Source organism: Nanorana parkeri, unplaced genomic scaffold (genome assembly GCF_000935625.1).
Source record: "Nanorana parkeri isolate BGI_ZX_2015 unplaced genomic scaffold, ASM93562v1 scaffold116, whole genome shotgun sequence".
NCBI classification, from domain to species: domain Eukaryota; kingdom Metazoa; phylum Chordata; class Amphibia; order Anura; family Dicroglossidae; genus Nanorana; species Nanorana parkeri.
Genome location: NW_017306384.1, coordinates 1,595,835 through 1,619,283, shown reverse-complemented (window position 1 = coordinate 1,619,283; position 23,449 = coordinate 1,595,835).

Here is a 23,449-nt window from a genome sequence, read left to right as displayed (position 1 = left end):
TTAAGTAAGCAGTTTTAGAAAGCCACAATTTAAGAGGGAGAGACTAGGCGGGTTTTATCAAGCAATATAAAGTTTAGTGTATTATTTCACACACAATCGCCAGAAATATTGTACTGACCCCATGCACACTATGTAAGCAGGTTTAGTAGTTTGCAGTTTAGTAGGGAGAGACTAGGCAGGTTTTAATTAATAAATCATTATTAGAGTAGATTATTACACAGAGAAAAGGTGCAAAAATTGTGCAGAAGGAGGGACCAGGCAAGATTAAGTGTAAAATAAAAATTAGAGTGTAGTGTTCAAGCTACAGACTGTGGTCCTGTGAACCACCCAATAGTTCACGGGATTGTTACATAGAAGAGTTAACCATGGAAGGGGCCAGGGAAAGAGGTATAATATATCTCCCGGACAGCGCTCCCTAGACTGGGACAGGATATCACAGAATCACTAGATAACCCCTTTACATTAGAAGAGATAAAAGGGGCGATCCATGCGATGCCACTGGGGAAGAGTCCAGGCCCAGATGGGTTGACAGGGCTATTCTACAGGTCACTATCAGGAGAATTGGCCCCAATTATGCAGACTACCTACAACGCCATTAGCGAGGAGTGTGGATTCTCTCAACAGAGTCAGGAAGCCTACATAACCCTGATACAGAAAGAAAAGAAATATCCCACACAGTGCTCAAGTTATAGGCCAATTTCCCTGATAAACGTAGACCTTAAGATATATGCAAAAATTCTGGCATTGCGACTCCAACCCCTTATTGAGTCAGTAATAGACCCGGAACAAGCGGGGTTTGTCCCAGGCAGGGAGGCCAGGAATAACACCATCAGAACAATATCCCTTATCCAATATGTTCGCAATGCGGGCCACACTTTATCTACTATCAGTGGACGCCGAGAAGGCCTTTGATAGGCTCGATTGGGACTTTATGAAGACATCGCTAGATCAAATAGGAATTCCACACTCATTAGTACAAAAAATCATGGCATTATACTCAGCCCCAAGGGCACGAGTACGTGTGAAGGGATACTATCAGACCCAGTAAAAATAGCCAATGGGACCCGACAGGGGTGTCCACTCTCCCCCTTACTGTATATCATAGCTATGGAACACCTAGCTAGAATAGAATTCGCCAGAATACAGATATAAGGGGAGTGAACATCAAGGGGAGGATCCATAAATTAAGTATCTTTGCGGATGATTTGCTACTATACATCGCAAATCCCAGGATAGCATTCGCACTGGTCCTGGGGGAGATAGAACAATTTGGGCGAGTCAGCAATTATCAAATTAATACTAGTAAATCTCAGTGTATGGATGTGACTCTCCCCCAGGGCGAGTGGGAGATTTTGAAGTCTAGTTTCCCATTCGTTTGGGCCACAGAAGCGATAAACTATTTGGGAATAAAAATACCGGTAGATGCAAGAAAATTATATGAACTGAATTATTTACCACTCTTGGAGACGACACAACTACGAATGGAGGCTTGGAGGAAGAACAAACATTCCTGGATACGGAGGATGACACTATTTAAAATGGACATCCTCCCAAGATTCCTATACATATTTCAGATGACCCCGGTAAAGATCCCCAGATTATATTTTTCATAGATTAAGATCCACGCTGTTACAATATACCTGGGGTACTTCCGGGGGGCGCACCTGAGGTATGATATCTTGGTCAAAAGAAGATCGGAAGGGGGAGGGAGTCTGCCACATATGGAGATTTACTATAAAGCAGCGACCCTGAACAGGTTGATGGACTGGTTCAGCCCTATGCGGCCCAAACTCTGGGTAACTATAGAACAAGCTGAGGTTTCAATACCCTTAACATCATTGCCATGGATAACCCCAGACAAACGTCCGCGGGGGTGGAACCGGTCTATTGTAACTGGCTCGATAATAAATATATGGGACGCGCTGATTAAGAAGTACGGGGTATCATCCTATATGGGACCATTGACACCTATCCTTGGTAATCCAGACTTCCCACAGGGAATGGGGAATAAGGGATTTCTGAGATGGAGGAGTTCAAGCCATTCCCCAATACGACAAGCGGTGAATGAACGGGGGGTACTCCCTTCCCTGAGAAAATAGTCTCTCCCTTTGCCGCTCTGACTGCACTGCCCGGCCGCACGGAACAAGCAGCAGGTGCACAAGTCCCAATCAGGTCCCTCGACGTCACTCGGATCTACCCCATAGACGCCTCCACGGCTGGTAGCCACGGAATTTGAACTGTGTGTGATGTCCTCTTGTCGGCTGCGAGGGACACCACTCTCCATCCTGGCAGAAGAAAAAAAAATACTACTTACCTCACCGCTCTCCATCCTGAGTTCCAGGTTGACAGGCTGCATTCTTCCTGACTCCTGCCTTTTGGATCTCCACGCTGACCTGCTCTCCAGCACCTTCCCTTGTGTGGAATCACTAAAGTCTACTTACTGCAAGTAAAACTTGTGTTGACAAAGTTAACCCTTGACTTACTTAATTGCTATTATTTTGTAACTGACTGATATTGGAGTTTCATTATAGGTCTAATGTTAGTCTTAGGGCCCATTTACACCAGATGCAGTGCGTTCAGGTCCGATTCTGGCCCAAACGCACTGCATCGCATTGCGGCCGGGTGAGTTTTTTGTGGGGCAGGAAGGGTGTGGCAGGCCATTGAAGTGAATGGCACTGGCAATGGCACCGTAATGCGATCGCTCGCATGGTCCTGTGCTATCAATCTAGGCGCGGGTACGGTGCCATTCACTTCAGTGGCCCTCCACGCACCCTCCTGCCCCACAAAAAAGTGAGCTGGCCGCGATGCAGTGCGTTCCGGCCAAAATCAGGCTGGAACGTACCCTCAGGCCTGTTTAACACCTGCGCATTCTGAGGTGGAGTGGCAATGTGTGCGCTCGGCATTTATGTCTGTGGAAACGCGCCAAAACACATTTGTTGTGCCATTGATTTTTAAAGGCACTCCAAATGCAGGCAAGCAAATCGTGAGGTTTTCTGCTGCGTTTCCATGCATGCAAAAGCAGCAGAAAAATGCATCCCATGTAGGGCTGCAGCTAACGATTATTTTCAAAATCGATTAGTTAGCCGAATAAGTTTGATTAATCGGTTAATCGGATTTAAAAAAAGGCTCCAGTGTTGGACTACTAGTTTGTATTGAGATTGTAGTCCATCACGGGAGCAAGCTTGGAGCGGTGGAAGTTATAAAAAAAAAAAGTGTGGTGTACAATATAGCACATTATACAGCGGCGCAATGCAGAATACCAGCAGCTATAGAGGAATACAAGAAATGCCAGCAATAGTACATTATACCATAATGTACTATTGCTTGGATCAGTAGTCCTCTATAGCTGGCGTTATTCTCCATTGTGCTGTATATAATGTATTATTGCTGGGATCTGATGTATTGCTCTACAGATTGTGTTATTCTGCATTGCGCTGTATAATGTATTATTGCTGGGACTTGTAGTCCTCTATAGCTGGTGGTATTCTGCATTGCGCTGTATAAGGATTACATGGCGCAATGCAATATACCACTGACCAGTTATAGAGGAACAACAGATACCAGCAATAATACATTAAACAGCCTGTATAAGTATTATTGCTGGGATTTGTTGTTCCTCTATAGCTGGTGGTAATCTGCATTGTGCCGCTGTATAATACATTGGTATACTGCGCTGTATAATACATTGGTATACTGCATTGTATAATACAGCAGCACAATGCAGAATATCACCGACCAGAGAGATAGATATATATATTATATGAAATCCTAGGAGCAGCACATTAATGAGGAGCAGGCGAGGGCCCGTTTGCTACTAGTGTGCCCAGGGACTGGCCCAGAGCTCCGTGGCACCGAGGACCAGGATACGGGACCCAGCACCAGTCATCTATAGATAATGGTATTCTGCATTGTTGCATAATGTGTTGCTGGGATTTGTAGTGCTCTATAACAAATAGTATTATTCTGTATTGTTGTATAGTGTATTACTGGATTTGTAGTCCTCTATAGCTGGTGGTATTCTGCATTGCTGAGAATGTGTTACAGGGATTTGTAGTGCTCTATAGCTGACGGTGGCATTCTGCATTGCTGTATAATGTATTGCTGGGATTCGTAGTGCTCTATAGCTGATGGTGGCATTCTCCATTGCTGTATAATGTATTGCTGGGATTTGTAGTGCTTTATAGCTGGTGGTATTCTGCATTGCTGTATAATGTATTGTTGGGTTTTATAGTCCTCTATACAGTGGCAGAACTACAGGGTCAAATAGTTGCAGCTGTGACTGGACCCTAGCATTCTGTCACTTAGGGGGCCCAGACATTAATTCACACACTCCTGGCCCTGAGTCTAACCCATCTGTCTACATACCCATACCTTTTTATTGTAATATATATAATTATTGCATACCGCATTACTCTCATACTTGTAGTCTTATTTATATATACTTTATTATTTTTTTTCAGTGGTATGATTTAATGGTGAAAATTATTAGTGCTCCCCCAGTTTTGACTGTGGTATCTTATGTGCCCCCCCTATATATTGTTCCTAGAGTCGCCACTACTTCTAAATCAAGTATATCGGTTGGAATTCAGGAGAGGAACTTTAAAATAGTAACCAGGTGGTATAGATGCCCAGTGAAACTACATAAAATAGACCCGCAAGCAACCAAGATGTGCTGGAGATGTGGAATGGAAGAGGGCACAATGCTGCACATATGGTGGACATGCCAGGGAATAAAGCCCTACTGGAAAAATATATTTGAACTAGCAGGCAGAATTATGGGCACAAAAATGTCTGAAACCCCAGAAGTGGCATTACTATCAATGCATCCGGGTTCAGTAAAAAGCATAAAGGGGGGACTTGCATGCCCCATATTGGGGCGATAATCCCAAGATACTGGAGACAATCAAACACCCCTGAGATCAGGGAATGGGTATTAGAACTGAACCACATAATGCGAATGGAAGAATTGACAGCTCGCGTATATAATAGACATGTGATATTTGTAGAAAAATGGAGACCATGGATGGTTTTTATTGGCTCAACAGAGATTCAACAATACTTATAAGAAATTGAGGTATTGCATCTTTCTTCTTTCCCCTTTCTTGTACATATTTTTTTTTGTTTGTTTGTTGAGGGAGGGAGGGAGGGAAGGAGTTTGGATATTTGGGGGAGGAGGGGAGTGGTGGGGAATGGATGTAGGAGTGGGTATGATAGGTTTTTATGAACAAGGTATTGGACCGAGACTGAAGTGGGATTTCAGACAATACAATGCGTTTTGCTCTTTCCTCTCATGGTTATATAAGTAATGGTGAAGGGCTAGTTTATTTTGCAATCAATCACAAGCATTAGCTTTTTTTTTCTCCTTATTTTTTATCTGTAATTAAGAGACAACTCTAGATATGAGATAGCCGTTGAATGTAGATGCCATTGTTATTATCATGCAATTTCTGGAACTGAATGTGAAATGAAATGAATAAAAATGTATTCTGGAAAAAAAAAAAGAAGAGTTAACCATATGGTTTAGGTAAATTTTTCATGTGCAAATACAGAACCTCCTTTCATCTACTGTCTGCATGTGGAGAGCCTTTTCCTTTCCCTTTGGGCCTGCCTAACATTGTGAATATAGGGGATTGCTTGACTTTATTAGCAGCTATGGGAAGAGGTAAGCAGGATCATCTCCTCTATACAGGGAACAGCCCTGAGTATGGACCCTTGGGTAATTCTGTTCCATAACAGTGAAGGATCATTGTTGAGATACAAAAAATCAATTTTACCCCATTTATTGAACTCAGCCAAATGTCTGATACCAATTTACTGGAGGTGCACAGAATCTCCTCCAATAAAGGAATGGTTCATAAAAACAAATCACATATGCTCTATGGAAGAACTGTACCTAAGAAGCCAAAATAAGTATATAATGTTTTGTGAAATTTGGCAGGGATGGTTCAAATATAGGGAATCAGAGGAGTATTTAACAATAATGATGTCTTCATACAACTAAGGAAATAATTTACTGACTCCCCTGTACCCTATGGGATGATTCCACACCTTAACTAGATACAAATATGTGAATAAGGAAGGGTTAGAATAGGATGCCTTAGTGTGCTCAATATTGGTATTTTGGAGCTAAAAGAAAATAACCTCTGGTGTTTTTCCTTTTTTATTTTTATCATCTTTACTTAGCCTAGAATATTTTCTCATCACTATCTACGCGGTTTAACCTTTATTGTTTGGGGTTGTTTTTTTTTTGTTATTAAGGATATAAGAGGATACACTTAATAATAATTTATATATAGAAGTACACTATTCCAATCTGATTGGTAAAGGGTGTTTGTTTTGAAATACGATATAGGATGGGAGATGCATAGAACATTAGGTTCACAGAGTAGTGATTAATACTTAAAAATAGATGTATATCATCCTCACTTTGAGTATTAAGGGATGTTTGTTTTGTAATATGATATAGGGTGGGAGATGCACAAAATATTAACTTTATAAAGTAATGACTAACCCATGACATTAATTCACTGAACTTAATTTATAATATTTTATATAAAGATACATTTTATCACTTTTAGACCAGCATAAGATGCTTACTTTTTGTACTAGGTCACAATACGTGGGATGCTTAACATATTGGATTCGTAAAAGTAGTGATTCACGATAGACACTAATTCACCGATTAGTAAGGATTGGGGAAAGGAGGGAAGGGGAAAGACTAAACACAATAGGTAGTTAATTATAAAAGTAAATTGTAATATATGACTCACATTAAGAAGAAATTAGTAAAGCAAGCACCATATAGACTTAGATTAGGCTATGACTAGGAGGAAAACATGGAGGTTAGAAGAATTTAAACCAATATTGTGATATGTTTTTGTCTAAATGTTGGTATTTATGAGTTCATGTTAGTTTGTGTATTAATGTTTACTGTTTAATGAGTCATGTATAATGTTTGAAATATAGATTTTTGTATGAAAATTTTTTATAAATATATTTATAACGAGCAGCTATGACTATAGGGGGATTGAGGTGCTTTTGTGTACTTAATTCATATTAAATAGATTTCTGAGCAATCCATGTAATTTAAAGCTATACATGCATGAACAAAATACAGTAGCTAAGCAACTTTGGAAAAAAGGCATTTAATGAGTATTTGTGGTCACAATAAAGATTGCTACTTGCATTGCATAGAAGACACTTCTAGGTATCTGCACATGATTTGTGATTTTCTATGGAGCACTCTGGGAGCCTCAAAAGTCTGGAAAATGTAAATAGCAATCAACTGTTGTGCTTCTCTAATTTCTAGACCTGTTGATGAGGCCACTCATCACAGTGACACTCAAAACATAAAACAAGAGGTGGGAGAAGGCTGGTCACAGGAAATGAGCATGAGTTGGTGTATTTTGCCTATTCAGAGCTTTTTGAAGTTGCTTGGGAGTGCAACATGAATTTAACTTAAAGTTGTACAATAACCTGGATTTACTGACATAATAAACTAAGTGTAAGTTTGATATGTTTTATACTCACAGGTCTGCTTTAAAAGAACTAATCAAATATAGGAGATTTTCTGTAGAATGTTTGAAAGAGGTTTATAAAGAGTTACATTAAGATGACATGCACTAGAATGGACTTAGAAGAAAATCTGTTGAGATCTCTAGGCTCCAGCTGGTATGCACCCAGCGCTCTTCCTGCACTGTCTGCTAATGCAGGTGGTGTTCAGTGTGACCTGTCATCAGAAGCAGCCCTTGTGCATCTCAACCTCCAATGTGCCGCATTCCCAGCGAGCATCCACCTTCTGGAAATGAAAGCTGGAGGAGGGCTTTGCAAGATGGCATGATTAGCCTGAGGCATAGAGTCAGAAAGAACATTGGGGGAGGGGAGTGAGCTATAAAGTTACTTATATTGAGCTTGTGTAATCTCTCAATGCCAAGTTGACAAGCTGTTGTAAATTGCTTTTAGTTAAAGCCTTGCTATTAGGCTAAACCTTGTAATATATCAACTGTATGAACACACAATGCACATTCTTTACATATTTTTTTATGTTACATGTTACATGGTTACATAGTATTTGAGGTTGAAAAAAAACACAGCTCCATCAAGTTCAACTTTTGTTTGTGTTGTGCGTGCGTGCGTGTGTATAAGAGTCCCTGTGTGGTCTAGTATTTAAGTGTGTCTGTAACCCTGTATGTTACGGTCTCTTAGGATGGTATCTAATTTTTTTTAACAAATCAATATTCTTTGCAGATACCACTGCTTGTGGCAGAGAGTTCCAAAATGTAACCGCTCTAACTGAAAAGAAGCCCCTACGCCCTTTGTGGATAAATCTTTTTTCCACCAATTTTAGGTGGTGGCCTCTAGTCCTTGTTATGGAGTTTACAGTAAAAAGTTTAGTGCCAATGTTGTCATCACCACTGAACATTTTGTACAACAAAATCATGTCCCCTCTTAATCTCCTTACTTCCAGCGTGAACAAGTTTAAATTTAGCAACCTTGTCTCGTAGCCTTGGTCCTCCAGCCCCTTAATTAGCTTGCTTGCTCTTCTTTGGACCTTCTCCAGCTCAAGGACATCTTCTCTCTAGACTGGTGACCAAAACTGAACCGTATATTCAAAATGAGGCCGAACCAGTGATCTATAACGTGACAAAATTATTGTTTTGTCTCTACAGTACATTCCCTTTTTAATACAACAGAGTACTCTGCTAGCTTTGTTTGCCACAAACTGGCATTGCGTTCTGTTATTCAATCTGTGGTCAACTATGACCCCCAAATCTTTTTCCATTTCTGAGTCCACTAGTGGAGTACCCATTAATGTGTATTCTGCTTGCCTGTTTTTAGCCCCAAAGTGCATTACTTTACATTTCTTGACATTAAACCTCATCGGCCATGTAGTTGCCCACTCCCCTATTTTATTCAGGTCCTCCTGTAATGTTTAAATGTCTAAGCTCGTGTCTATTACATTCCATCAGTTAACTAGACAATAGGTAGACAAACAGTACAGCAGAAATTGGTAGACGTTAAAGTGGATGTTCAGACAAAACTTTTTAGTTTTGGATCGCTGCCATTTTTAGTAACAGGCTATGTACCATAATATTGAACAGACTGGTAACACCACTCCCACTCAGGGCCACATTTAGAAAGCATACTGCCCTAGACACAACTTAATCATGATTCCCTTATGAACATGCTCTGCATCCTGTGTTTTGTGAATATTTTAGTAAAAATTAATATAATATGTTAGTTGAAGTGGGACGTTAGTTGAGCTAATTGTTACCTGCTGAACCCCAAGTTAACTTTCCAACTGTAACCGAGGTTTGTCAGGTAACAATTAGCTCAACACTCACAATATAATAAAAACGTTCTTTATTGAAAAGTGCAGCTGATTAACAGAATTAATCTTGCAAAATATTAGTCCCATTTAATTAGAGTTGCTACCAAGTCAATGCAGCAATGCATGACGTTTATTAGTGATGCACCGATACCACTTTTTTAAGACCGAGTATGAGTACCGATACTTTTTTTCAAGTACTCACCGATACCAATTACCGATACTTTTTCTAAAAGGGGCAGGTAACATTTTTTCTAAAGCAATACAAAATAATGAAGAACATGAACATGAAATGAATATTTATCATGCCATTGCTAACTAAGGCTTGTATCCCCCTAGTGGGGAAAATAGATGAGCACATGTCCAGGTATGCAGAATTGGATATAGCTGTGCCACACTTTACAGTGTTCTGGAGTCTGGACATGTGCTCATCTATTTTCCCCACTAGGGGGATACAAGCCTTAGTTAGCAATGGCAAGATCTACTTATTAATTTCATTATTTAATGTCTTTAAAAAAAATATATATAAAGTTAAACAACATTACAGGCATATATTATTTTTGTTCCATGTGCCCAGCCCTCATGCGGTTCTGCAGTACTAATAGAAAACTATTTTGTTTCTGCCTGGAGATCCGAACCATTTAAATGACCCTTTATCTCATTTTTGTCAACCAGATCCGTAACCAAAATGAACCCTATATACCATCACGAGTGTTCCGATCCTCCGCATAGGCCGCCCATCTCCTGATCCCAGGATTCACATGAAAGTGCCACCACTTTGATTCTCGGCTATATCTTGTTCAGCCAGCCAGTGTTTTTTTGCGCCCTTTGTGTTCTTTTGATTATCTGTTCACAAGCTTCTCTCCAGCTACAGAAGTCAGAGAATTACAGCTGAATGTGGTACTGATGTAACAAACTTTGGAGATAGCCAATTTGTGAATTTTTTATTTTTTACTTTGTAGTCATATTTGCGTGGTTGTGGGTTATCATGCACTTATGTGAGTTTACTCTGTTGATATATACCTTGTTATGTATATAGCTTTCTGTAGAGGGGTTATGAGATGTATATTTTTACAGTTGACTGCATATTTGCTCTTATTGGGATAGATTGTTAATTGCAATGTTTTTAGAGTGAATACGGCAGACGCTGACTGTTTCCATTCTTGAGATGGGCAGTCTAATCTATTCAGTGAATGATGGTAAGTGGGAGTGTTTCTTGACTATAGATGTGACTAAATATGTGACCTAGAATGTCAGATGCTCCTGATGCAGTCACGTTGGACATAATGTGCATAGGGCGGAGCATCTGATGTCACATTGATTTCTATCACCGACGGCTCCGGTCATTTGAAACCACTGCACACACTCCTTAGAAAGATTCCATGCTGTGTTACCACTGCTTTTATGTGAGTAATTTTCTTTTAATAAATCATAATCTGTTTGGATGGTACGTGATATGGTGTTTGCTTTCTCTTTTTGGATAACACGATCCTGGTATTGACATCTATACTGAGGAGGCCTACAGTTCAATAAAGATTGGAGGTTATTGTCTCCCTAACAAAGAAGTTATGTAAACATCTATGAGCGTTTGGAGCTGTGGGCCCCCTCCCCTGATTACGAAGGGAATGGCCTGATTTGACCTTTTGTTGGGTCTAATAAGGTGAGCACCCCTATATCTGGTGTGGTGCATTTGGTGAAGGAACAAGAAATATTCATCACTATTGCTGTTTATATATGGACATCTTCAAAGTTATTAACATTTACAGACTTCACATCTGATACATTTACTATTTATTTACTGACATTTGTCAGTCACAGATTCTTTTATTGTTTTTTTTGTATTGCTCATTGTTGTAGCTTGGCACATTTAGTTATTTAGTTTCCAAACTTCAGCTTATAATGTAAATGGGTAAGCTGTATTAGTCCAGTAGACAAGACGTTAAAAAAAACAATGCAATGATACCTTTCTTATTGGACTAACATATTATTCAAAAGACAAGCTTTCCAGAGTTGACCTCTCTTCTTCGGGTCTGAAGCAATACTAATCAACATGACAGAGTTTACAACTTAAATCAAGAGAAAGTTGTTAGAGAAGGGCGGGAGCAGGGTGAGTGGGACAGGAAACCAGAATCCACATTAAGTCACACTTTATAGTGTTGAAATGTGTAAACATTTTCATCTCAAATGTTTTCCTTCCAATGTGCACATGGAAAAGGGTCAGATGCATTTTTTGATGCATGGATGCGCATTGTGGATCGGTAAAAAGTCAAAAGGTAATGTAATGCCTCCACTATATGGGCACACAGATGTATCTGCATGGGCTTATTTTAAAGGTTGTGTGATTTCTGGTTTTACATGTAGTTTAAAATAGCAGACAGGTTCACAATAAAGTGACAGAAGTTTTCAGCCTACTTCTGTATCCACACCATAGATAAATAAGAGATTACAAGAATCTATGATCTGAAAACTACATATGTTCTAAACCTAGTAACAGGTAGTGGGATAAACAGCCAGCATCCAGTCATGTGCATAATCTTGCAAGATAGAAGATTTCAGCTATTTTTCCCCAAGAAGCAGATGGCTTTAGTAACCCTTGCAGCAGCCCCAGTTGTCAAAAAATCTTGACAATTTAGAGTATGTTAAATAGTAACTGACAAAATACACTAACAAACACCAATACTCTATTTTTTGTTGTTAATTTTTAATGCAAACATGTTCTCTTAAACAAATCCAAGCTTCAGGAAAACTACAACAGTATTCACTCCCCTGCTGTATTCTTCCAATTTTTTTTTTTTTTTTTTTGTTTAATTAGGTTTTTGCAAACAGTACAGAACAACAGTAACTAGAAAATGTTACAGTACAATAACATGACTATAAAATACCATACGGAGGCATACAAGGAAACAAATGGAAAATAAATGGGTGCCATCTAAAAAGAGAAGGGACCGTGAGTACGAAGAAAACATAGTAAGCATGATCTGGAGAAGTACTAGGTTTTTTAAATATACCAAACTGTCATGGGTAAATGAGATAATATCAATATTGTCAACTTCCAAAAGCTACAACCACTTGGACCAAATAGCTTTAAATTTATTTGGGCAACCTCTGGCCTTATAGGTCAGTTTATAAAGGGAGGATCATCCGATCCACCAAGCTTTTCCATTCCGTCAATGAAGGTGGAGTACCCCTATGCCAGTAGATAACAATGTTTTTGCATAGAATAGTAATATAGTAATCAAATTCTTTAGATGTGGAGAGATATCTAGATTACCAGCATATCCCAAAATGCACCACAAAGGCAACTATCACTAATAAACTTAGCAACATTATGCCTGGAAGTACGTCTGCCTATATGAAACATTTTAGATGGTGTAAAATATACTCTATTCAAAAATTTGAACTGTACCAGTTTATCTCTGGCAGCAATAACCAATGGAATCATATGTTAGAGCACAGATTCCTACACCTTATCAGACAGGGATGGAACATCAGTCAACCACTTGTCATGTAGTCTTTGAAGTTTAGAGTTATTGGCCAATAGCAGACTAGTAGTAACGGGAAATTAGTTTTGTACGGTCAGGAGTAAGGAGTCATTTTTCAATCACATGAGGCTGCAAACAGGTCACAGAGCCCAACTTGGGCCCCGGTCGCATGTTGAGCTGGAGATATCTGAAAAACCTTCCCCTAGGCAGTTTAAATTCACTTCAGAACCTATCAAAGAATTTAAAGTGACCATCATAAAGAAGAGCTGATGTAAATATTTAATACCAAAGTTTAGCCAAAATTATTATAAATAATGGGGTTTTATCTGATGTAATTCACTACAATATATCATACACATTAATATCTAAAATCCAATTTTATTGAAACATATTTAAAACGTTTTAGAAACTTGAATATGATAGGTTGCCATAGAGGGCGGTGGGGTTTTTTTCACTTTGAATATTTTCCAATATACGTATTGAAGCCATTTAAGTCTCACTACCTGAATTTGTGCAAACAGAACTAGTTTTAATGCAAAGATACATATATAAAATAAATAATAAGGCTCTCAGATATCTTGTCATTTTGTATTTTTACTTTCAATAGTTCTTTATTGAAGTCAAGTGAAGCATACATAACAAAATGCATATAACATAACCAACTTAAAGATGTGGAAAACATCAACCAGTCAGAATTAACATCCAAGATACAGTATGCTTTGCAATATAATTTCCATTTATAGGGAGGTTAGGAGGAAGGGGAGGATGACAAAACAAGTGGAAAGAGAAGAGGGGAGGAAGGAGGGAAGACAAGGTATGGACCAGTTATGCGTCAGGCAATATTAGAGATCAAACAATGCAGTATGGATGTACAATCCATTTTCTCCAAGCTGAGAGGAATATAGGATGTGAGTTATTTTTCATGGCAAACATCTTTTCATTGGAATATTGGTTGTTAACTAATGAAATCAGGTCAATGATGTTAGGAGGAGTTGTTTGTAACCATCTACGGGTAATCAACAATTTAGCTGCATAGAGAATATGCAAAACAATAGTGCGAGTTGCCGGTGGGAAACTATCAATATTAATATGCAGTAAGGCGAGTTCTGGGAATGGAGATAATACGGAAGACTCCATTCCAGAACACACGGAGGGACCTGCAGTGCCAAAAGATGTGAGAAATTGAACCAATGCAGCCGCACAGTCTCCAGCAAAGTGGTGAATTGGAGGCAGAGAATTTGGATAATTTGTAAGTGGTATGATACCATCTATGTATAATTTTTTGGAAAAGTTCCCAATGGTTAGAGCAGCAGGATGGCCTGTGCGATGTTTGAAGTGCCAGTTTCCATTGGGTATCTTAGAAGGAGGTGCCAAATTCCTGTTCCCATTTGATCATGGGAGAGGTTTTTTGAAAATGATTATAGAGACTTAAGAGGGCATAGAATGTAGAGATACCTCCTTTGATAGGGGTGGAGCTAAATAATAATTTATGGAGGTAGGCATCAATTGGTATAGTTAGTGGTATTGAACGCGAAGTCAGGAGATGTGACACCTGTAGATATCGGTATGTTTCATGTTTGGGGAGGTTATATTGCTCGCACAGGGTAGGCATAGATTTAAGTGTTTTCTGAATATAAAGGTCTTGTATGAAATAAATCCCGGATTTTCTCCAGTGTCTCAGATTAAGGTGGAGGATGCAGCGTTCTAAAAAATCTAGTGGAGTGGGAAATGTGTGGACGGATTTGGTACATGGGAAGGAGGTAGGTAAAGTTTTCCACTTCGTGAGTCTGGATTGTATAGTCGGAAAGGGCGAGGAAAGAGGGATTGGAGTCATGTTAAGCGACAGTAGGAGGTTCACAGCAGAGGTACAAGACAGTAGGTAAAGTTCCATTTGAGCCCACAGTTTGTCTTGTGTATTTTGGCACCAGTGTTGAACTTGGGCTAGGATTGTAGCTGCGGGGTACTTAGCGAGGTTAGGAAGGGCGAGCCCTCCCATAGATTTATGTTTATAGAGGATTTTTGCAGAACATCTAGGTTTCTTATTATGCCATACGAAACGGAGGATTAGTTTTTGCATGTGGGTAAAAAAAGAAGTGGGGGGAATTATGGGAAGAGTTCGAAAGATATAGAGTATTTTGGGAAGGATTAACATTTTAAATGCTGCTACTCTACCGCATACTGTAAGTTAAAATTTGGAGAGGGAGGCCAGGTCTTTAGGTATGGTTTGGAGAAGCGGTTTGTAGTTGTAGTCATATAGTGTCATTGAGAAGGCTGAGAGTTGAATGCCAAGATAAGTGATGGATGAATTTGCACAAGCATAGGGCTAAGCTGCTTGTAAAGTTAGTTGTAGAGAGGGGGAAATATTGAGGCATAGGAGGTGAGATTTTGTGTTGTTGACCTTGTAATATGAGACTTTGCTAAATCAGTCTAGAAGGTGTCTTACAGCGGGAAGGGATGTTAGTGGGCGAGACAGTATAAGGACTACATCATCTGCAAATAGACCTATTTTATTGGTTGTGGGGGCTACTTCAATGCCATGAATGTGGGGATATGAACGAATTAGAGTCATGAGAGGACCCATTACTAGAACAAATATGATAGGGGAAAGTGGGCCCCCCCTGGCGAGTGCCGTTGGTAATTAGAAATTCGTCGGAGAGGAGTCCGGAAGTGAGTACCTTTTGGGTTAGGCGTGGAATATAAAGCCAAGATAGCGTTCAGAATGGGGCCTATAAAACCAAACTTCAATAATACTGTTTTCAGGAAGTCCCAATTAATTCTGTCGAACGCCTTTTCGGCATTCAGGGAGAGAAAGAGGGAGGGGTTCTTATTGAGTTCCACGTGTCTTAATATATTTAATAGGCGTCTAGTGCCGTCCGGGGCCTGACGTCCATGCACAAAGCCTACTTGGTCGGGGTTTATCAGTAGAGGGAGGATGTGTAGGAGTCTTCTAGACAGTATCTTCGCATAGATTTTGACATCAGTGTTCAGTAATGAAATTGGTCTGTGATTACAAGGGGAGGAGTGATCTTTGTCGGGTTTAGGGATGGTCACTATAATACCTTGAAGCATTTATTTCGGGAAAGTACCCAAAGACATAGTCCGATTGTAAATCTCACAGAGGTGTGGAGCAAGGATGTTTTCAAAGTTTTTATAGTATTCATTAGGGTAACCATCAGGTCCCAGAGATTTATTGGAGGGTAGAGAATCAATGGCTAGGATAATTTCATGAGTGGTAATGGGAGCGGATAGATCGGACACTTGCTCCTTTGTAAGATTGGGAAGATTGACAGAGCTAAGGAAAGTGTTAATTTGAGTGGCAGTGGGTTGGTGAGTATTGGGGTCATCTCGGAGGTTATACAGCGAGTGTTAGTATTGTTTAAAGATGTCAGTCATCTGTTGAGGGTGGGTGGTTTTGGTCCCTGTGACCGGATCAGTGAGGTGAGAGAGCCTGGAATTATGTGATCGGGCCTTGAGCCTCTTAGCTAGAAAAGAACCTGCTTTATTGTCAAGGGCATAGGAGAGTCAGCTTTAATGCGTTTTAAGGAGTACTCATATTTATGGAGGAGGAGTAGTCTCAGTTTCTGTCTTAAATTCAGTAGTGTAGTGAGTCATGAAAAGATTCCATTACAAGAACAAATATATAGGGGAAAGTGGGCCCCCCCTGGCGAGTGCCGTTGGTAATTAGAAATTCGTCGGAGAGGAGTCCGGAAGTGAGTACCTTTTGGGTTAGGCGTGGAATATAAAGCCAAGATAGCGTTCAGAATGGGGCCTATAAAACCAAACTTCAATAATACTGTTTTCAGGAAGTCCCAATTAATTCTGTCGAACGCCTTTTCGGCATTCAGGGAGAGAAAGAGGGAGGGGTTCTTATTGAGTTCCACGTGTCTTAATATATTTAATAGGCGTCTAGTGCCGTCCGGGGCCTGACGTCCATGCACAAAGCCTACTTGGTCGGGGTTTATCAGTAGAGGGAGGATGTGTAGGAGTCTTCTAGACAGTATCTTCGCATAGATTTTGACATCAGTGTTCAGTAATGAAATTGGTCTGTGATTACAAGGGGAGGAGTGATCTTTGTCGGGTTTAGGGATGGTCACTATAATACCTTGAAGCATTTATTTCGGGAAAGTACCCAAAGACATAGTCCGATTGTAAATCTCACAGAGGTGTGGAGCAAGGATGTTTTCAAAGTTTTTATAGTATTCATTAGGGTAACCATCAGGTCCCAGAGATTTATTGGAGGGTAGAGAATCAATGGCTAGGATAATTTCATGAGTGGTAATGGGAGCGGATAGATCGGACACTTGCTCCTTTGTAAGATTGGGAAGATTGACAGAGCTAAGGAAAGTGTTAATTTGAGTGGCAGTGGGTTGGTGAGTATTGGGGTCATCTCGGAGGTTATACAGCGAGTGTTAGTATTGTTTAAAGATGTCAGTCATCTGTTGAGGGTGGGTGGTTTTGGTCCCTGTGACCGGATCAGTGAGGTGAGAGAGCCTGGAATTATGTGATCGGGCCTTGAGCCTCTTAGCTAGAAAAGAACCTGCTTTATTGTCAAGGGCATAGGAGAGTCAGCTTTAATGCGTTTTAAGGAGTACTCATATTTATGGAGGAGGAGTAGTCTCAGTTTCTGTCTTAAATTCAGTAGTGTAGTGGATAGGCTATGAGAAGGAGATTGTTTATTAAGCTCATCTAAACTAGTAATTGAAAGCAGTAGTTGTGCGATTTGGGAAGAGCGTTTAAAAAAAAAAAAAGGAACTTAGTTTGATCATAACCCCTCTAATATACACTTTATGTGCATTCCATAGTGTGTAACGGTCAGTGTCGGGAAGATCATTAAGAGCGAAATAATCTTTTTGTGCATCTAAAATCTGTTGGGAGATTTCCGGATGAGATAGGAGGAAGGTATTCAGTCTCCAAACAAAAGTAGAGCTGGGGTGGAGATGGTCCTCGACACTGAGCGTTATAGGAGCATGATCAGACCAAGAGATAGTTTCAATAGTGGAGGAGATCAATGATTGAAACGGAGTGGTATCTGTTATAAACATATCTATCGTTGAATAAGAGTGATGAGCATGGGAGAAAAAGGTGTAGTCTCTTTCGCTACCATGTTGACATCTCCATATGTCGAGTAGGCCATGGCTGTGGAAAAGCTTACCTATGGAGCAATGAGAGCGGCTATTCACTGCGGTCGAGTCCAGTTGAGGATCAGTGATCGCATTGAAGTCCCCTCCAATAAGTAAAATACCTTGACGCTGTTTGTCAAGAATACGGAAGAACTTACGCAGAAATTTGGCCTGTCCCACATTTGAAGAATATAGATTAGCAATAGTACAAAGCACGTTATTTATGGTACATACGAGAATTATGTATCTACCCATTGGATCTGAGACGGAGTTATATAATTGGAAGGATACAAAAGAGTTGACTGCAAAAAGGACTCCTGCTTTCTTCTTTTCTGAGGAAGATAAGAAAACATGTGGAAAGTCTCTAAAGTGAAGCTGAGGCGTTTTGGACATAGAAAAATGGGTTTCCTGGACCAGGAGAATATCAGTCTGGAGCGATTTTGCCTCTCGGAGGAAGTTATTTGCAAAGGCATGTTCAGAAGTAGACAGTGAGCGTATGCAGGAAGTCGAGTGCATAGGTGCGGTATTGATGAGATCCAGAGCAGGGGAGTGTGGAAGGTAGTTCATCCCAGATGTGGTGGAAGCAGCAGGCAGCTTGGTTGAGTATGTAGAGGAAGCGTACATAGAGGGCATAACTGATGATGCTAAAAGTACAAAAATCATGAAGAAATGGACAAGGGAAAAAACATCAGGGAGAAGAGAACAAATATAAAAAATTTCCGCAAAAAAGGCAGAGTAATTTTGTATTTTTGTATTTGGTTGTATTTACTTATGTAAAAAGTGTAAAGAATATCTATATGTATTTTTATCAATGTCTGTAAATAATGATGTTACGACTTTAATACTAGCTTTAATAGGTGCGGTTATCAGATGTATCTGATGTGAAATCTAGCACTCACAAATGTCCCCATGATATTTGTAAGCACCATCCCAATTTTCTCTATCACTGACTAATATATGAGACTATTTATGCATGGACATTTAACTTTATTTTATATTATTGAGATATTGATCTAAATTCAATTCAGGCTTAGTCTCTGATCTGTTCTGTTTTTCAGTTTTAGTGTCTGTCTATGGGCGCTGTCAACAAGGCCTCTCCTGTGCGGTACTGATGATTTCGGGGGATCCATCAAACATATAGGGCACGAGTTCCAGGTGATCTATAATACTAACCTCCAATAGGGTTTTTTTTCCTCAAAATGGGGATAAGAGTCTAATATGACTATTTGTTATACATAGGAATCCGGGTTGGGCATCCCTCACTTGCCCCTTTGTGAATACACGTGTGTGCTTTCCTGCAGGTTGCGGTAAAATGTGAATTGGTGTGTGACATCGATATACAGTATATCTGTGCTAACTTAATAACACGTAAGTGATGTACAGGTGAAACTCGAATAATTAGAATATTGTGCAAAGTTCATTTATTTCACTAATGCAACTTAAAAGGTGAAACTAATATATGAGATAGACTCATTACATGCAAAGCAAGATAATTCAAGCCGTGATTTGTCATAATTGTGATGATTATGGCTTACAGCTCATGAAAACCCCAAGAACCCCAAATCCACAACCTCAAAAAAGTAGATTATTACATGCAATCAATAAAACAAGGATTGTACATAGAACAATATCGGACCTCTGAAAAGTATAAGCATGCATATGTACTCAGTACTTGGTTTGGGCCCCTTTTGCAGAACTTGCTGCAATTACTTTTGCACGATATTCTAATTATTCGAGTTTCACCTGTATGTTTTGATGTACTGGTGATATTCTGTTATGGTTTCCCTTAGAGGTGTATAACACTGTCTATTTGGGAACTCTAGGTAGCCCTATTTTCCTGAAGAAGCATAAAAAAGGGGGAAACATGTTGAAGTCTGGACCTCTACTAACCCCATCTGATGATGATTCTGGCAATTATTTCAACATTATGTGACTATATCTTTTGATATAAATATAGTGGGTCTGGGGGGCATCTTTAATCACTAATATATTGATGGTCAATAAACTTGTTTTATGATTTTATGGAATAAAAAAAATATACAAAATATGGGGCAGATAAAGCATTTTTTATAAATTTACACCACCCATTAAATTGAGAGTAAGTTTGGACTAAGACACAATTACCCCTTTGAAAAACTCAATTATACGATGGAGATTATTGGGTAAGCATGTTTGTAAAGGGAGTTGAACATCCACACCTAATTATCTAAATGTATTCACTATCTGGAGGGAAATAGGATTAGGCATATCCGTCAGTGCCAAAGGGTCTATGGGAAATACCACTGATTTGTTCTAATTGATGTTGTACCCAGGAAAAAAGACCAAATCCATTGATCAATGTAAACAGTCTAGGCAACACAACAGCAAAATTATCCAGCATGTCATCTGTATAGAGAGATATTTTTCAGTTAGCAAACCAATCGATAGGCCAGGTAGATCAGATCGATCTCTAAGTTGTTGAGCCAGAGGTTCAATTGCTATCACATACAAACAACTGTGGCAGTGGGAAACCCTGTCTGGTGCCTCCGTGGATAGCAAAAGGTTCAGATATAATACAGTTTACTCTATGTCTAACCTGAAGATTGGCATATAAAAGTTTTACCCATGCAATAAAATTGGGGCCATAGCCAAATTTTTCCAAAACAGCAAACAAATAGGGCCATTCCATTGAATCGAACGCTTTGTGGGAATCTAAGGACACAATGATCCTAGATCCCAAATGATCATGTTGTGCCTGCAAATCAGGAATAAATCCAGTTTGATCAGTGGAAATGATAGATGAAATTATGAGATTCAGCCTTCTAGCAAGGACTTTGGCCAAAATTCTAGTGTCCAAATTAATTAAATAAATTGGCCGATAGGTCTCACAGCAAGATGGATCCTTATTAGGTTTGGCAATAAGTACAATTAAAGCTTCTCTCATAGAGGAGGACAGCATACCCTCCTGTATGGAAGCATGGTAGACCTTAGCAAGATAGGGGACAAGTAAGTCCTGAAACTTTATATACCATTCATTGGGAAGGCCATCTAAACATGGGGTCTTCCTGGTGGGAAAAGCAGCGGTGACCTGGGCAATCTCCTCCGAATTAATGGAGTCATCCAAAAAGTCCCTCTGCTGTGAGGACAAACAAGGTAATGTAATGGTAGATAAAAAGGTCATAAAGTCAAAACAACTATAGGAAGCAGTGCTATTATATAATGAAGAGTAAAAATCCACAAACACCTTTAAAATATCAGAGGTGATGGAGAACAGAGTACCAGCAGAGTCCAGTATAGAGGGGATAACAAAGGGAGACCTTTCACTCTTTGCCAATCTAGCCAGGGTTTTGCCCACCTCATCCCCATGTTCAAAGATGGGATGCGTTATAGAAGAGTTTTTGCCAAAAAGATCAGTGCAGTATGCTTTTTTTTGTCTTTGTAGTGTAGCAAGCGGATCAACAGAGGGTGAGGAGGTGAGCCTGGTGGAAGTGGGAGCAAGGGAACTCTGTGAGCTCTTTCTGTGGCAACTAGAGGAACCCCACTAATTGTAATAGCCACTGCTCCGTAAAGGCCTCCGAATGCCGACCATCGGATCCCTCTGGAAAGCCCAGGAAACGGAAGTTGTTTTGATGAAGCCTGTCCTCCAAATCATTCAGTTTGACAGCTTGGTCTTTAAACACCTTCTTGGTGAGGCAGAGTAGCATCACGTAGGCACAGGTCAGACAACTGTAAATCCAGGAGAGGCTCAGCAGAGTCTTCATGCTGTGAGTTCTCATCTGCACTCTCCATCTCTAGGCCATGAGGTTTCGGCAAATCTGCGCCATTTTGGAGCGCCACGTGGGCATACTTAGCCTGGTGTTTGCCCGATGATTTCCCTGTTCCTTGGCCGATTTTCACCATCCTGTCAGTTCCTTAGTGGGAAATGGTGCTTTAAAAGGCAGAACCACCAGAAAAAAAAAATCACAGCTGTAAAGGATCATTGTATAATAACATGGTAGTAGAGGAGCTAAGCTCAAACGCTGTGCATGCACCGGAAGTCCCTATTCTTTCTATTTCGTTCCTGACTTAGAGGGGTTTATTTACTAAAGGCACATAGGCTGTTCACTTTACAAGGCAATTTGCACTTTGCAGGGGTAATTTCCCCCTTGCTTGGTGAATGAGGTTATATTTCACTTTGCAAAGTGGGGGCACTTTTCAGCAAAAAAAATGGGCTGAAAAACTCGGCTTATACTCGAGTATATACGGTAGTCATGAGAAAGGAAAATAAAAAAAACCCCCAGTATTATTGCTTGCACATGATTGGATGATGGAAGTCAGCAGAGCTTCACCTCATTCAATAAACTAAGGGGAAACTTTCCTTGCAAAGTGAACAGCCTATTTTCCTTTAGTAAATCAACCCCAGAATCTCCAAATAGGAGTTGGCTCCCTTCCATACAACATCTTTGACCTAAAATAATGTCTCACCCATTACTGAGGGGCTCACACAAGAAAACTAGAACAATATTAGAAGTGGACTGGGGTGGTTGCCCTTTCCCTAAAACAAATACAACTGCCAGATGATGGATTCCCCACAAACTCTGCTTTGTGTGAGAGCCTAGCCACCTAGCAAAAGCTATTGTCAGAATGGCATTCATTTTGTGGTAGCCATTTCAAATTTGGGTCTCTTGGATTTAGTCAGATGCCAGAATGTCTGATACAAAAATGCATTTGTAAACAATCTAGCCCTTCCTAGTATCAAAGGAAGAAACACCTTTAACCATGACATTCGAAGAAGCTGCTTTTCTGTTAGCATGAGCTCTCTACAAACAGACAATGCCAGCAGAATCTGTAGCTTGCAATATTCTTGTTGCAGTAATATGGGGTGTAACTGGATGCAAAAAAGCTATAGCTACAGAAAAACAACTGTGATATGGGAACATTCAAATTCTGAAAAGTTGCAAGCAATGCCATAAAATGTAATAATGCAGTATGAACAATCAGATATTGTCTTTAATTAGTCTAGAATATTGTTGAAGGCCTGATAAGGTACATCTTGTCTTCTTTTAGGAAAATCTAAGTATTCAAATATGTGTCAACCAAGCTGATCTTCGAAGTCAGAGTTAACAAGCTAATTTAATTTCTGAAGAAAAATAGGAATAAGGTATCTGATTACCAAGTACCTAGATAAGTTAAAGAGTGGAAAATAACCCAAATCATAGACTATTTAGGGTCATGGGATGGTACATTTTTGTTCCTTTTTAATGTCAGAATTGCCATGACTTGTAAACTCAGGGGTTAAGAAATGTAAAATAGCCATGAATTTCTTTAAAATCACAAGACCATAATTAATCGAACATCATGCACCATAAACATTTAATGTGAAGATTCCTTTGCAATAATCTTATTGCGTAGGCATGGCCTTTTAAAATATATCACTTATACAAATTTCTGAAGCAGCTATTTTTTCACTTTATTCAAAATGATTTCAGTGCATCCTTTCTTCTTGAAATGACCATTGATCACTTAGTGATGACTAATGATTCATAAAATTTACTGATTCA